The sequence below is a fragment of the Enoplosus armatus genome, chromosome 19 (assembly GCF_043641665.1).
Source record: "Enoplosus armatus isolate fEnoArm2 chromosome 19, fEnoArm2.hap1, whole genome shotgun sequence".
In the NCBI taxonomy this organism is placed as follows: Eukaryota; Metazoa; Chordata; class Actinopteri; order Centrarchiformes; family Enoplosidae; genus Enoplosus; species Enoplosus armatus.
This window is the reverse complement of record NC_092198.1, coordinates 5,607,898-5,625,481: the sequence shown is the minus strand read 5'-3', so window position 1 is coordinate 5,625,481 and position 17,584 is coordinate 5,607,898. Positions and strand designations below refer to the sequence as shown.

General features: G+C 42.1%; 1 protein-coding gene across 1 annotated transcript in view; it reads left to right on the top strand.

Moving 5' to 3' along the window:
* The first annotated feature begins 11,777 nt into the window (after positions 1-11,777).
* The window catches only part of fam49a (family with sequence similarity 49 member A), a 29,181-nt gene continuing 23,374 nt past the window's right edge, over positions 11,778-17,584 (top strand). The window contains exon 1 of the mRNA XM_070925487.1: positions 11,778-11,822. The gene's annotated coding sequence lies outside the window, so the exon portion shown is untranslated. The remainder of the gene's footprint in view (positions 11,823-17,584) is intronic.

Below are 17,584 nucleotides of genomic sequence, written 5' to 3'. Positions count from 1 at the left end.
GGGGGAAAATGGGAATTAACAACAATGCGAAGAGTCTACAGCCAGTAGCTACTATAGTGTCTCTGTGAGGCAGCGCTTTGAGCTAAATGCTAACTTCACCAATGCTAATATAATGGTGTTTAGCCGGTATAATGTTCACCACCTCAGATTGTTAGCATGCTAACAAGTTAGCACTGAACACAAAGTATAGCTGAGGCTGAGTGTCGTTAGTTTTGCAGGTATTTGTTGGTGGCTTTGCTCATTGATTTGTAACATTGCCAACAATGGTCGATTACACCAAGAGGCATTAAAGTAAAAGCTATCACAGTATAAACTGTGCAGTAAAATCTGGGAAGACTGACAAACATATATTGTCTCTGTAGCTCTACATTTACAGCACTTCTTACCAAAATAACTCTGTTTGATGATACATACCACTATAACATCTGAGGAGGGATCTTTTCCTCCACCCACCAGGGGTTTGGCTCTGGGTCCATACTGAGATTGTCACTGAGGGTAAGATAATGGGACAGCCTATCTAAACACGTAGCTGTCACTGACAGACATGTCAACTACAGGCATGTTTTCTGCAGTGCTGCAGCAGTCTCTCCACTCTCAGGAAGACTTCTTTGTAAAATGCTGGACCTGTAATATTGGTTCAATGCAGAGTGAGGACACATCTGCTGTGGCTTCCATTGTAAGTGCTGGAAACAGAAACAGGGGTGTAACTAAAGCATTATCTCCCCCTTGTGAGGGGATGGAAACTGGGTGTGGCACAGCACAAACAAAACCATGCGCGGTGTGTATCATCCTTTGCCAATCATGCGTCTGCCCTTGGAATAAGGCGATAAATCTGCGGGGATCCTCTCTGATAGGAGATAACACTGTCACACGTTAGACGGCGAGGTGGAAAATGAGGCAAGATAAAAAAAAGAAACGCAGCGTTCCAATTCATTTGCCCTGTCGGCCAGAAAGCTGCACCCTGGATAATTCGACTAAGCGCGGCTCAAATGGAGGGGGGGTGCGTGATTTAAACGGCCTTGGCGCTGAGATCATTCTGTCGTTTTAGCTGTAAAAATGGTCATCCTCACTTAGCATCAGAAGGGTGAATCATTGTCACAGCAAAGATTCTGGGAAACCACCGTCAGAGCAGATGAAATGTGTGCTGTTACTGCTTCTGCTGGTGCTTTTATGGCATTTAAAACTGCCTTCGAGTTACTCGGGAGAAAAAGGTTAACAGTAATTCAAATCCTTTAGACTGAGCTCCATCATCAATTATCCCCAGCAATTCTGCCATCCACTGTGTGTGGTGAATCTGTATGTTTTGCTCTTTTATTTGAGACCAGGCCTTAAAAAAGGCAAAAGAAATACAGTAGCTTGATGGAAGCCATTCTGTATATCCAGGATGCTGGAAGACGTTAAAACACAAGCGGCAGAATTACTCTTAAACAGACAAATGAAAACACAAGCTTAATTATGTATTTGTCTTGATGCAAATGTGCCCCTCCACGTCCCATCAGCGCGGGCAGCAAACCACCACGGTGCAGCAAACAAAATCCAGTGCTTCCGACCACTGATTGCACGTCAGTCCATGTCAAGCTAAACTCAAGGCAATCAGCGGCATCTGTCTCATTTTGCTAAGCAGCCTGTGTGTGCATGAGTGCATGTGGGGGTGTGCAGAAAGAAAAGAACAACAGAGAGAACAGAGACAGGGAATTGCAATTATCTGTTTTTATATAATATGGTAACAGCTGCCACTGTTAAAAGCAAGGGAATGTCGTTTGTTTTAAGCAGAAATAATGATGCCCCAAGGTCTTTGACTTCCATCTTGAGTGTTATGCAACTCCAACTCTGACTGGGATTGGGAGACGTTTGATGCACAGAGCCTTGGATTGCATAATTCAAGGGCAGAGTGGAGACTTTCATGAATACTATTTCAGAGAATATCCATTATTTACTAAAGGCTTTCTCTTCCGATCTTTCTCTCATTCTGATTTCATTTTTTGGGCGGGGTTTTAATGAGGAGAACATCTTCTCTGAGAAAGTGAACAGAATTTCCCCATGGCATTACAGGATTGATCCTCCCAGTACAGTATTTGTCTTGAAAGACTATTGTGTGTGAAGACAAATAACAACTGTTGTCAGAGCTCCAGTCAGAAGATCATACTTTCTTCCTCTGCAAACAGCTAATCAACAGTCAGGAAACGGTGAGGTCACCGCTACAAAGCAGCAGCATTGGCATATGTGTACAAGAGAAATCCATTTTTTTCCCCACTGCTTCTTTTTTTTTGTTGTTTCACGCTTGAGTTCAAACAAACTGACGGAGCAACCGGGCTCCCGAGGGGCCAACACCGTTGAATTAAATTCAGAGCCATGCAAGAGTGAAGGGGACAAGAGACTACAAACACGCCTGTGAGGGAGGAAGGAGCTTACCACTTAGGAAGCTAAAGTCAGAGATTACAGTGAGGAAAAGCATCTGTGAACTGTAACAAACGGGTGTGCACTACACACTGTGTTAATATCAAATCTGTTCCAGGATGGAAATACTTGTAGCTGCTTAATGTCGTCCTTTAAATGCAAATGTGACCCAGTAATATAAGTCAGAGAAACACACTTTCCCACCACAAAGGGATTATGCGAAGGAGGAAAGACTAGAAGTACAGTAGAAGTAACATTTGTCTTTTCAATTCCAGACCCATGTGAAGTAGAGTTCTCATCATCAACCCTGTTTCCAGTCAAAGCAGGCAGATATTAAACATTAAAAGCTCTGATAAACCCACTTTACTCTACCTGCCCAGCATAATATGTTGAACGTGTGTCAAGAAAACTGATTAGTGCTGCTTTACCCATGAAAAACTGCCTTTCCCAAACCAACTGTTATTGCATAGCCCTGAAAAATGACTGAATTATAATAGTCTCTATCAACAGATATCTGCATATGAATGCAGAATCTGTGGGCGAGGGACAATAGTTTGGTATCGGAAGAGTTCTGGTTTCCGTTTGTAGTCCGAGTAGTATTGACCAATCACATTTGAGCTGGCTTTGGTTGCATGCAGGTAAACAGTCTGTGTGGAGAGTGAAAGAGGCAGAACGCATTGGCCGAAAAGCAATCTCAGAACCCATCGGCTAACGACGAGTTTGCTTTTTGTCAGTCTCGGAACCCTAGAGATTAGCTTTTTATTAGCTTATACCTTTTTAAAAATGTATCTGCATTCAAATTGTCGTGAGATGATAGCCGATGGGTTCTGAGGTTGCTAATTGGACTGTAAACAATGACCGCCGCACAGAAGAGGAAGTCTTGGCCCAGATATCTGAATAACGGATACACTGGACGCCCCAAAACATTGGGCGTTGACCCAAGAGGCAAAATCATCGTCAGACAATAGCTAATGGGTTCTAAGACTGGCAAAACCCGAACTGTTAGCTATTGTCACATAATGGTAGATAATGATGATAGATATTGTCTTTCAAGTCTTAAATCTGAGTATGTGGTTACTGCAGCTGAGGATTGCTTGGAGTGGAAGAGTTAAACTTTCAAGGTTTCTCTTCTTTCACACATCGTGAGCCTCCCATCAGCCCCTATCTCTCTCTCTCCATCTGCCTCCCTATTTAAGTTTCCTTACTTCATTTGCTTCTTCACTATTTGTCTCCCTCTTCTGTTCTTTCTCTCGTCTGTCTGTCTTTCCATCCCCCTCTATACTTTCAAAGCATGCATAGGAGGCTATATATAGATTCACAGCATCATTACCAGCAGCCAGTAAGCCGAGCAGCAACACCACCAAGATGACAAAACGAGAGGAGAGCCCTGTAGCAGCACACAGTGTCTGTGATAGATAGCATAAAGATGAGGGTTGTTAGCCTCATATGGAAAATCAGCGTCAGCCATGTTAGTTCAGGGCTGCAGCACTGAGAGAGCATGTATGACTGCTGACAAAATACTGAACTGAGGTCAGTTCTTGCTTTGTTTTAGAAATTGTCGCCATTTCTGTCCTCTTTACAGGTTTTCTGAAGGTTCATCCTTGATAGGGCCGGCTAAAATTAACATTAAAACCCCCATACACATCAAGGGGGTTTCTGTAATCTGACAACTTCATTGTAATCCTCAAGGCGGGGGAAGCAATTGAGTGAGTAGGGAGGCTGCTATGGTTCTGTATCCACTGACAACTAGCTGTGAAAAGAAAGAGCTTTCAGGCTAGGGTGGTAAATTCATTTTAATGACACATATAAAAGCCTGACTGGATATTTTATGGGACTGATGAATCTTTTGGAACTACACTGCCAGAGGACGTGAACAAAGTCAGTTTTTGTAGTGATCTTTCATCATTAGCTTCACTAATCTTGAATCTTGAAGGCAAAATTTCCTGAGTTATATTTGTGTGTGCTAGCTACTTAAGTTGGACTTGCACTTTGGATTTAGACTGACTTAATACTGAAAGGAGATGAAGTTGCAGTTGCTAAAAGAAGATGTAATGGCAGTTAAAATGGAAGGACTAAAAGAAGTTGACGTTTTGGTTGAATGAGGTTGACATGTCAATTTAAGTGCTGAGTGAAAATGTCAGTTGAAGTGTAAGCAACAAATTAAGCTGAAATTGTCTCGTTGAAGACGAGGTCCTGAAAGAAATAAGTGCCAGTTCAAGTATATGAACTGAAAAAAGAACTCAGTTGTCAGCTGAAGCGGAACCACTAAAAGCTGTTGTGGGAGTTTGAAGATTTTTTTCTTTTTCAAAAGTAAAGACAAGTGACCTGAAAGGGCTTGAAGTGTCAGTTGAAGTGTAAGCATTGAAATGAGCTGGGGTATCAGTTGTGTAGTCAGTGTAATCACTGAAAGCAGATGAATGGATGCTGGATTAAGAGATGAAAGCAGTAAAAGTGTCAATTGATCTAACCCTAAGCTCTGAGGCAGTTGAAGAGAAAAGCAATTGAAGTCTAAAGAAAGACACTATTGAGTTGCATTGTGGGAAATGTAGGACCCAGCTTGCCTGGAGTCTTGATCCATTGGGACTGAAAGTCACGATATCTTTGCATCTGCTGCATCTATTTTGACCATCCTTTTTTTTAACTGTCTGTCGTGAGTATCCCAACTTCATGGAAGTGCAACACTAAATCACTTAAGCACCCCTCTGAGTACTGAGGTTTCTACTACCTACAGAATGAATGCACATTTTGGATTGCCAAAAGGTGTACATTTTGAATGATTTTGACCATGAACACTGGATGTACTGCATGCCAGAGTAAGAAAAGCACCTCCAAGTGCTCCAACATTTTGTTTTTTCTTTTTAGCTTCAAGTCTCTGTTCTTTCTATCAAACAGACTATACCTGCAGAACATGTAATAGTGCTAATAAGCAGAACCAATTCACAATGGGGAATTTTGTGAGGATGTAATGTCATTCTGCAGTGTTCTGCCCTCACAGTTTTTATGGTCCAGCTTCACTAGCAAGTAGTCTGTAGGTCCTCTGGTACACAGAACCATGGGAGTAGAAACAGCAGAGGGTCAATACTTTGATGTAAAGTATTATAGTATTATATAGTATAAGAGTGTCACCCCATTTACATCTCTGCAATATTCTGTTGCTACTTGTGGGTTTACGTCCATTGCACCGTGTGTGTGTGTGGTAAGTAGATACATTCCCTGTACAGATGAAGTTAAGGGTTTTACCATCATTATGGACGTTTAATTAAGGCATAAATCAAAAGGCGCTGTGTTGCTGGACAGAGCGAGAGTGATGAAGGCAGGAGTGAGTGCCGCAGTGTGTTAGTGCCGACTCTCTGAGACTCTGTGGCCCTGCCAGACGTCTGCACTGAGCCGTTCAGACAGCAGCATCCCTCACAGGCTCCGTCTCCCTCTTTCCACTCATCCATCTGTTTCTGATCTCCTGTTTCCTTTTCCCTCATTCATCCCTTTTATTTGATTATCATGTGTTATATCCCTACTCCCTGTCTCATTCTCCGTGTCCTCTTCCCCTCTCTGTTCCTTCTTGTTTCCTTCACCTCCTTTTCAGTCTTTCCTCCCTCCGTCCATCCCTGCCTCTTTTCTCACATGGCATTGACAGGAGTGTTTCTGAGTTGTTTTTATCAGATCTACTGTCCCCTCCCGCACTTGGTCGCTCTCGCTGGCACCCCGCAGTCCCTCGCGCCTTCTCGATAGTCATGCTCTGATGCCTCGGCTGATTGCATAAGGACGTGGTGTCAAACGGCCACTCAGTCCTCACAAGTGGAGAGGGGTGGGGTGGACACCAACGCCACTGACCACATCAAAACAGCGCATTTGCGGGGGGGGGGGGTCTCTAGTGCTGATTCAACTTTAGGACATTTCATTATGTGAAACAGTAGTTTGTTTTCTGTGTCATAGTCGCCTTCTGTTCAATACGTAACGCAACCATCTTGACAATAGGTCAAAAATACGTTTTATCATTAAAGCTGAGTTAATTGATTTTTGGCCACTTGGGGGCAGCAAAACAACCCGAAAGCACAATATTGGCACATTATCACTTTTTTTCAGTTGAGACGTTGTTGTATCTTGACATCTTAAAATCAATGTCAGTAGCAACGTTTGCATCCAAAATGCCGCCTAATGTTGATGTGTGTGCTCGCGTTTGAACGTGTGTATAGGATTGTGGATGCATAGTATTGGTATTACTACAGTAGGACGGATTTGTGTGATAACTTCAGGCTTGTATTTTTTTCACATCAGCTGCTTATCTGATCTATTTCTTTGTATTATTCTTATTTCGCTGGTTCCAAGTTCATTGGCGCTGACTTGATGTGCCCAGACTGAAGTGAGAAATGGGAAGTGATGGGGAAGAAATAGGCCACAAATACCCCTCCGGTAAAAACAACCATCAGCATTTTAGAATTAAAGTTTATACCCAAAGCTTATGGGATCCGACTGAGCCTATAGGATTCAAGTTGACTCAAGCCAAATTTCTCATATATGCTTTTCATTGCATTCATTTCTGTAGTAGATCGTAGATCAGTATTACAATGATTTTGTTCCGGCCAGAACACAATTGCAGGTATACACTCAGACGAGACTTGAATATTCAAGCACAGAGTCGAGCTCCAGGGCGAACACAGACTCTCTTTCAATTTCAGAGCGAGCAACAAATGCTCGTCTACCTACACTGCCTGAGTCCACACCGCCCCCGTTAATGTCTGACACTAATCTGATGACAAAGCCTGGGATGTAGATGCACAATAGCTTGAGAATGCAGTGGGTTTTTTAGGTGTTTACTCTGCTACTCTCTTATGAATGATTTCTCTAATTCTTTCCGTCTCGCAAATGCACTCACACTCGCACTAATCAGCCGGTACCCCCATGGCTGCTGCTATTCAGTTTCCTGACATGTCTCCACGCCTATAATTCCACTGTGGACCTCCGAGCCATCGATCGGAAAACAAAGGGAGACGTTGTTGCCGTCAATAATCCTGAAATCCTTTGCAGAGAGCCACCCAGTGATACTGAGATGCAGAAAGAAAAATATGCACATACACAATTAGCAGCAGCATCAAACTGCTATCAGTGCAACGAAAGGTCTGGAGGCAGCAGCTTTGATAATGATTCAGCGAGCTGCAAAGAAACATGCAGAAAGGATGAGACGAGAATAGTGGAAGGGGGTTACGACCAAGTTAATTAGATCAAAATGCTCAGAAAGATCCAACAAGTGCTCCAAAGTCCGGAGAGCCTGGCAGATCTGAGAAAGGCTGTTTACTGTATTCTGTCAAGATGTGTGTGTGTGTTTGTGTGTGTGACTGCACAACAGAAGCCAATTAGCGTGACAGCACCGCGAGGCACATGGATGTTGCGGATCGGCAGAGCATTTTGCCTGCTTTTAGGGCAGGTGGAATTCAAACAGCATCTCATTTCAAGACGCCTCAGAGCCTTTTCGGTGGTGTTTCCTAAACATTCAGGCAGACAGGCTGCAGAAGGGGCCAAACTGGATGTCAGAAAATTGCCTGGACCAAGCAAGGCGGCCTCCGGCAAGGCCAGCAACTTCCCCATGGCTGAATTCCAGTGAGGTTTCACTTAGTTTTCTTTAAGCTGATACATCCCTCCCTGTGGTGGTTTTCACAAATATGAAACACTTGAAAGTGCAAACAAGGAGGAGCAGTTTAGTCGAGTGTCACCAGACTGGAGAAAAATGGAAGAAAAAGAGGCAGATTTAATTCTGTTTGTCCTCTCTGCTCAACTTGCAGCACAAGTGTTTCCATGACCAGGATGAGGGGAAACGGGGGGGCTGACATTTGGATGGTTCGGAGGTTGTGAGGAAGTAGCAATGACACTTCAATGCACCTGGTCCACTGGGCAACAAAAAGCCCCGTCATCAAACAGCCGCGGTGGCATTTAGAATCGGTGCATACTCACATCTGTTCTGACAGCATTTCCATTCTGACCCACAAAAACATGGAAATGTTGACATATCACTTAATATTCCCCCGGCCTCTGTTTTAAACCAGCGTATTTGAAAGGATCAATCAACAAGCTTGAACACAGTATTTTAGGCTCGGAATATGCATAATGTTCATATATCAAATCTATTTTCTCATGTCCCTTTTTTATATAAGCGTACTGTTGAACAAACAAAGTCCATGCAGCCGTTAGCAACAGTGCCCCGGCACCCTGCCAAGTATGGACGTTGGGAGATGAAAGAGTGGAAACTGTTGTTGTGCTCTGCCCAACACCAAGGGCAAACAGAGAAGGGAGCGCTAACATAGCATTTGTTTTTGCATTTGTGTCCACCTCCAGGGCCTGAATGTTAATATCAGTGTACGTATTATTTTGTGCTCTCGGTATGTGCATCTGAAATCCCCTCTCGGAAACAACAGCCAATTGCCTTATGTCACCATATTAAGCTCATTTTCAATCCACGTCCTGGGAGTAGATTAGTGCCGACTCTAAACAAGGTTCGGGTGTCCTTGCTCAGGGCCACTACCAGGCCTCGCTGGCCACGGTTTGCTCCAACAGGCCTTTGACTTCTAGAATCGCTTTCTAATGTACCTACTGATACACTCACAGGCATTAAAATCACTGGAAAGTATTTTTCTGTATCGTGCCTCTGACTGGCTTAAGAGAGAGCCTAGTTGTACATACCCCCCACCTCTTACCGTCATTAACATGGTCTTCAGGGGATTATGGGATTCCATGTCATCTTGGTCATGTCACCATAAAGGAGACGTCATACTGTACAGGGTAACATTTAACATATATTTTGCAGTATTACAGCTGCATGATGCCGTCTGCCTGTGGCTTACATGAAGGATGGATTCAGGGTTTTTGGTTTTTTTTTACATTATCCTACAGCTAATATGATACAGCATAAAGCGCTTGTAATCCTGTAACATAGTAGGTGTGTGCTAGCAAACTGCACCCACATCATAAATCATATCATATGGAGCAGGTATGGATGAGAAGGCACTTTAAGCTTAAAAAAAAGATACCAGTAAAAATGTAAAGACTGCACTAACTGTAGATGTTCTATACAGATGGATTTGCTGTTGTGCATTATATTAAATTCAGTTTTGTTATCTGTGCAGATACAGAGACACAGAGCTAGCCGAGTCAGAAGTGTGGTGAGTTACTGCCACCCAGAGGATGATGAGTTTTTCATGTTAATTGCAGTAATAATTGACCTTAATTTGAAGTCAATTTTAAATATGCACGATTTTAGGATACAGATCACAACTCTGATTCTCTCTTTCATAATTTCTGAGAGCAGTTTACCTTGAATAAAATCATTGTAAATAGGGAGGTTTTCTTGCTGTTACAGACAACTGAACGTAAATATGTTGCAGTAGGCATCAGTGTCAAGTTGGCTGATGATGATTTAATGATTTAAATTTCATGAGTCAAACTTCCTTCAACCTGTCAATAAATAAACAAAAAAAGAAAAAGAGGAAGGAGTGAAAACTTACTACTGCAACAGTTATGACGACACTACAAGCAGTCGCCACCAGGTGTCACTTTTGGGCAGTTTTACTCAATTGGACTATATGTATGGCCATTTATTATGTGACAAACTGATATTCGGCCTGGCAGCAGACAGATCAGAGGACAGCACTCACAGTGTCATTAAAGGTCAAAGAACAAACAACTGGACCAAAACCTTCAGTATTTAGGTTTCTTATGTCCTAGTTGGTTGACCTGTGAACATGTCTGCTTTATCACACGCATTTCTGTCATTCAACTTTTCAATTACTGTCTCTAAGTAGAGTATATATATATTTCCTATGGTTGTAACTCTGTAATGTCACCTTCTTTGAGAACTTCTGTAGTGATACAAGCAGCGATAGCATCAGAAATGTGTCATGTCACATGATATAACACATCAGTGGATAATCATAACGTGTAGTGTACTTGCTGGACAGAGTAATAAACACACATGCTGACATGTTTCTCGATGTGTGTGGGTGTGTGTAAAGTTGCTGTAAAGGAAACTTAACTCCATGACAACCAGCGGTTGTGGTAGTGGAAGACGTGGGTGTACTCTGACCCCCATCATCTAACCTAACTGGCCCTTATAGTCTTTTGGAGGTGTGTTTACCCTGTGCATACCTCCAACCACACTGCTGACAACAATGAGCCTCAACCCTTTCCCACAGTCACACACTCAAGGCTCCAGCATGCGTCGTGGCAACCCGGTATGGCAACACGCACACACAGGAATAGCATCAGTGAGCTACATGTGGCCCTGCGCTGAAAAGACTATGTTTTGATTGTAGAGCCTTGACATTTTAAAGGCTCTGTATGTGTTTGTGTGTGTGTGTGTGTGTGTGTTCCTGTTGCTTTGCATTGCAGCCCTCAGGGCCAAGTATGCAAGACCTCCATTCTATAGACCCACTAATGTTCAAACATGCCTTCGACATCAATCTTGATGCTGTCTGAGGCCAGCCATTACAAGCATTAAGTTTACTATGATGTGAGCTCCAATTTACCTCAAAAGAAAAGTAGTTTGGTTGGATAACATGAACAAGTACACAAGTTATGATAAGTTCTTCAAATTCAAAATAGCATACACTTACTTTCATTATCGATTAATCTGTCCTTTATTTTCTCTAATAATTGACTAATATTTTAAAAAAGTGAAATATGCCCATTGTAATTTCTATGGGCCCATGATGACATCTTGAAATTGCTTGTTTCGTCCGGCCATCAGAGCCCAAAGATATTCAGTTTACTTGCAATAAAAATCCTCACATTTGAGAAACTGGTACCAGCAGAAATGGCTGACAAGATTAATCAACATTGCTGCTGATTACTTTTCTGACTAACTACTCAACTATTAAACTAATAGTTTCACCCCTACACTTATTCACTAGATTTATAGATGATATGCTTTACACATGAAACACTGGCCAGGGTGAGATGACGCTTATAGGACATGCAACTAGCAGGAATCCAAAAAGAAAGTATTATAATTTGCAAATTCTAAATAGCATGAAGGGTGGTCAAAACTATAGTAATGTTTTATTCCTTAAAGAAATTATGAACTATCTTAAATTAAAGCACTGCAACCATATAAAACATATCATAAAATTAATTTTCAGCTTGAATTTAGAGACAGAAAATCTTTGCCAAGAAACAAAAAAACAATAGCGGATTTAATTGGCTCGTTTCGCACTGTCCCTAATATTGACCAATTACAAATGGGAATGGGAGGGGCTTGAGACTCAAGTTTTTTTTCTCCTTCGTTTTTCTGGTGGCAGAGGGAGGGGTACGTGGTGAGGGTGTTGTTGTGTGTGTTGCTGCTGGGGACAGGCAGAGCTGCCAAGGTCGGTGAAAGTACTGCACAGACCAAGACTTCGGTTCATAACATCCCAAAAAGTAGTACCCCGAGAGACATACAGGTGAGTTTATGGGTGTAACCAACTTTTATTCGTGTTTAGTGGGCGCTAAGTTGGATTTACTTCACCTGGTGTAGTGCCAAATTGCGTATCCCCGTCAAATCAGTGACTGTCAAATGAGTTCACATGGGAAGAGATGCCGGGGAGGAAGCGCTAACTTGCTAGCTAACCGTAGCCGCTTTTGAGCGCTGAAGTGAGTTATGTGGTGGCGTTAAACGTCGAACAAGCGTGACTAGACTTTCATTATTATCGCCGCGTGTGCCCTATTCAGTCTCCCAGACTATTTTATTGAGGAAGTACCCATTCCTGGGCTTGCTTGTTAGTGGTGCCGGCTAACGGGCGGGCTGGCTAGCAAGCCAGCAAACTTAGCCCTGCGAGTAGCAGCCGAATTCGAGCCACGTTTCATTTGAGTTTTCCCGTTGTCAGTTTACCGAGTGATTTGGTTGTTGCTTTAATTTGATTCTTAATCTCCTGAATGGGTGAATGAATGAAGTTAAATGCTTTGGGACCCCGGTTTGTTATAAGTTATAACAATTTAACAACTCTTTCCATCCGCAATCACTGCCTTCTAACAACTGTATGGAGTCCACCACGAACTGGCATCAACGCACTGTACTTTTTATATACTGGCAGGTGGTTGGAACAAGATATGAGTTGTTTCTTGTTAATGTTCTCTCAGTAGAAGAGCTCAATTATCCTCCTTTAGTTGCATGTTTTTTGGTCTCAGGCTGCAGTTGTAAATGCCAGACAACAGCAGCTGTTTCTGTCTCTTCTCTTGACGGGAGCTGCCAATGAGTGACTCTATTTTGTTATTTTAATACATACTTCATTACATGCAACGACAACAATACATTCATTCAGTCCAACATTATGAGTCATTGCAGTGTTGAGGTGTAGGTGGTGGTACCTAGCAAAATTCAGTATGTGCTGGGGGGGCTTACACAGTTACATGGTTGGTATTGATTGTTTGGTAAATGAGTCATGACTAAGGACTTTCTAAGAAGAGTGCAAATTGGTTCACAGTCTGAAACACAGCAACACTGAATTGTGCAAACCTCTTAAAAAGTGTTGGGACTCAAAAGTAGTTACATATTTGTAGCCAGCTTTTACATTTGAAACCAGCTTGAGATACCAACTTGTGGAAGTTTGTGAGAGGAATGCGCTTTATCATGGCTCTCAATGCACTGAAATGGCGCTCTTTTGTTGGAGAGGACATGCGGCAACAGCTGCACTCGTCAACAACAGTGTGTGTGTGTGTGTCTGAGTATATGTGTTTTGTTTCAGTCGGTATGCCAGCCTGTAACTGCAGCATTAATGGAATGCTGGTTGGATTCTGTGACTTCAACACACGGGACAATGGCTGTTGTGGATGAACCTGATCTCTCGTGCAAGAAGTTGAAATGCTTTGCATGTTCTTTGCATGGCCTCACTTTTACACAGTGTGGACAAGTGAGGGCACGCAGGGCTTTATATAGCCCCAAAAGGAAGATGTTAAGTCATTACTATAGGTAGCACGGTATAAAAAGAATCCCATATGATGTGGCACTTGGTTTACAACCATGTATACACCAAGTCTTGTTCTGTGTGGCTCTACAGAGGTATCAGACCTTTGCTTTCAAATGGCCAGCATAAGACGCAAGACCTCTCTTAAGCACTATTACCCCCAGAATATTTATATGGATGCTAACAAGAGAATGTTTCTTTCGTTAATCAGTTCTTGTTGGGTTTTTGTGTGCCGATGTAAAGGTTTCAGATGCCTTGCTGATGATATGTGGTGCAGCAAATGGTAGAACACCGTAAAGAGCAAAAGATATGTCAGACTTTACAAATGTCTGAATGCAGGTGTGTGTGTGTGTGTGTGTGTGTGTGTGTGTGTGTGTGTGTGTGTGTGTGTGTGGCTGAAACTCTGCTCGACCATCGCTCTGGCAGAGCAGTAGCTGTTAGATTGCAGTTTAAAGTCTCGTAGTTTCGTCCTCTCACCGCTCAGTGATCGCGTCTGTGACAGAAAAACAGGATACGACACCTCACACCCTCTCGAGCAGTGGCATTTTTTCACATTGCGGCTTTTAACCTGCTGTTGCATTACAGGTTGCCTGAGGCAAGCCTTTGTGTTGCACTGCAGTGTTTCTTGTGCTTATTTAGCACTGCTAGGCTGCCACAACAAGAGCACTGACACTACTTCTGAAGAAAATACAATAACAAAGGAATGCATAAATACTAACCATAGCAAGTACATGGAAGATGTTTAGCATTATTATTTTTAGCATGTCAAAGCAGCCAGGTATTACGTTTTACCACTGCAAGCTCCACAATAATCAAAACAGCATGCAATACATCACCTTTGGGTTGAATGTGTGTTGTCATGAGAGAAATACAGTATCCACCTGAAACACGGTTAGCAAGCTGGTATTGATGCTACCCTCAGATGTGTGAAATATGATGACTACAGTCATATCACAAAGAGGCATCCAGCTACTGAAATGTGCTGCTTTAAACTCTCACCAGGCCGGATAAAGGTAATGTGATATTTGCAGATTAGTTGTTCTCCAACTCCAGATGCTTGCAGCAGCAGTTTCCGTTTGTTAGAGTCCAGCTATGAATCACAAGTTGCTTTGTGACACTAAATGAGAAATCCTAAAGGATTTCCTTCCAGCACTGCACCACCGTGCCCGTGCCAAGTCTAATATCTGATTTTAGGTTTTAGCTGAACAAGCAGTGTGAAGTGTTCTTATATCTCTTGTTTCACTGTTGATGCCAACTGAGGTTAGCCTGCAGCACTACAAGACTATCTCTGGCGCTCATTCAACTGAAGAGAAAACAAATAGAAAGCAAACAGCCTTACCGTTGGTTAAGGTATACATATATTAGTTATTATTGAGCGAAGGCAGGTATGGCAACTGTTTACAGGTTTACATGACCTGGCCAAAGCCATTTTCGTCAAAACTAAATTGACTAAAGTAAAATATTTGTGGCCTTACTCAACTTGATTTTGTTTATTCTTTTAGTTCAAGGCAGCACGTTGAGCACATCCTTTCAGGAGGAGCTGAACACTTGTTACACTTGTTTAAGTCATTATTTCATTAAAACAGAACAAACTGGTTAAGAAGTCCCTCGGCTCCTGTCTCTTAGCGCTAGGCTCTCCTCCTGTTGTCAACGACTAATCATCCAGTTTACTGAGGACCACCAGCCACCGCTGACTCAGCCAAATGCTGCCATCTGGGCTGGAACAGAAAACACAACAGACTTCTCATTGGCTCTAGAGCCTCAGATGCTCAGCTAACAGATTGTGTGTGTTTTATGAGTGTGTGTTTTGTGTTACAGTAAAAAAGTGAAAGAGAGAAATTAAAGTGTATACAGAAATGTAAAGACGCAAGGGGGATAAAATTTGATACTTCGAAAGAGTTTGAAAAACAGTTGAACAGTTTATGTTCCCATTTCAGTTTTCATCAAATGTTATTGCAACAGTATTTAGTCATTTAATATGAAGGCGTTTTCACTTACTCTGACTAGTCGTCTGTTCAGGTTAAAGTTGGTTGGATCTATGCTACGGTGTACTACTTTTCTTTTTCATAGTTTATTTGTAATATATGTACCCAGGACTCTCTGGAAAGCAGCTGAGAATGCACTTTACTCTGCGGCTCGTTTCTATTCCTTTACCACACATTTTTAAACAGTCAATACTTAATGAATGACATGTCAGTCCCAACCTCTCTCTCAAACTGACAACAGAGAGTCCCACTATTTTGCAGGTCAAAAATCGATCAGATACAACTTAACACGCGGCAAATAAGACGGGCAACTATTTTAATAATCAAATAGTTTTCTGTCAATTATCTCATCCATTAACTGACTAATTGTTTTAACTCTACAAATGTGTCTCCCTTCCTGATTTAAATGAAGGGGGAGAAAATGTGTGGATGGACTAGTCATCACTCATCAATAATGGGAAATATATAAGAAATGTTGACATGTCACAGCAAGAAAAGCACAGGTGTAAATAATAAAATAAATGATGGCTGAATTCCATTTAGCTGCTTTGTCATGGCTCACTGGGACACACGAAAAGAACAGAGGCATTGTTATTCGTAACACCTGTGCTTTTCCTGCTATGACGAGACAAAATATGTGCTGCGTAGGCCCGTGAATCAGGGTTATCATATTTAATTTGTGTACCCGCTCACACAAGGAGCCTTTTCAGTCTCACTATTTGGCAAAGCAGGATTAATAAAGCTCAGCTGTTAGAACAGCTTATCTCTTAAAAGCTTAAAGTGTTTTAACACTTAAGCCACCAGCGTTCAATGTTCACCAGGAATTATGTCCTCCAGTCAAGATTCTCCAATATTTTCATTCACTGCTGGCTGTCCTCGATCCCCTCCTGTTTTTATTACTCTCCGGAAATTAGTTATTTGTTTGTAGTCAGCCATGGCTGTGTCCCAGTAAAACTGTCCGCTCCAAGTCCCTGTTTTACCCCAAACTACCTGTCTGTCTGTCTGTCTGTCTGTGAGAATAAGTGTGTGTCGAACTGCACTGCACACTTCCCGCTCACGTTTCACTTTTTATACTCACATCCTGTCAGCGGGGACAGCCGCTGTCTGCGAGTCCGTTTGTTGTGCAGTTTCAGTTTGGTGTTGCGCTCGTTTTTGTCAGCTCTGTTATGTTTATTACCCCTCAAGTGCTACAATTGTATTGTGAATGTGTTTTCTTTGGTTTGTTGTAATGTTGTTCACTCATGTAACATCATAGACTATAAACAGGAATCATTAAACTTTTATGATAGGAAGCAGAATTTTCTTTGGTTTACTAAGGGGGTTTCAAATACTCCACCTTTCAATATTCATGTTTAAGGATGTTAAACATTGCCAGTTAACTCTTACCTGCTTTGATTATTGTTGTGATGAGAAATGTTTGTCTCCCTGTTTTCCTTCTTTTTTTATATAACTTTTATTTTGGCCTTATTTAACCCTGTAAGGTTTCATGCTGCGTCATATCAGATAAGTAACCTGTTGTTTTTTGAAACCTGAGTGGTGCTACGACGGGGTCATTTAAAATGCACACCATCTGTCCTATCGATTTACTGCAAACTACTTTCAACTACGGGCTTCTTTGCTTTGGCAGTTTATTTATGCACAAATGCCCAAAGCATCATACTTTCTAGGCCACTGGAAAATTGGAAAGCCTTGGGAAATGTGTTACAGTACAGAGTTAGGTTGAAAGTTGGGGAAACTACAAGATCCAAAAAAAAGAGGTACTCAGACTGGATTATCCTCATCTTTTCATTCTTCACCACCTGTCGTATTTATGCTGCACAGGTGCAACTCAAGCTAAGGATGTATGCACATATCACATAGTTGTGATCATGAGCCTTCTGATTTATGAAGTGAAATTACCTGCAAGCCACTTCTCTTTTGCTGGCACAATGCCACTGCCAGATCTGTGAGTGTGAAAGCATATTCAGTTGGCATGTTAACAGGTTGGGGATACAATTATGAGAGTGCACCACTAGCTGAATGTATAGAACATTAGAATATTGAACTGTGACCGAGATCAGCGAGCTAACTGTTGGCTGCAGCGCCACCTGTTTTTCTGCATTTCTGCAGCTGGCAGAAGGATCTTGGCCTCTGCTTGACTGGCTTTTTTTTTTTGCAATTCAGCAGCATTCTCACTGATCTCAGCAGGTGCAGGAATATAGAGATTTATGGCTGGTTATTGTTCATGACAAGCTAACAGTCTGTGAAAGCAGAAATGTTAGGATGTTGAAGAAGACA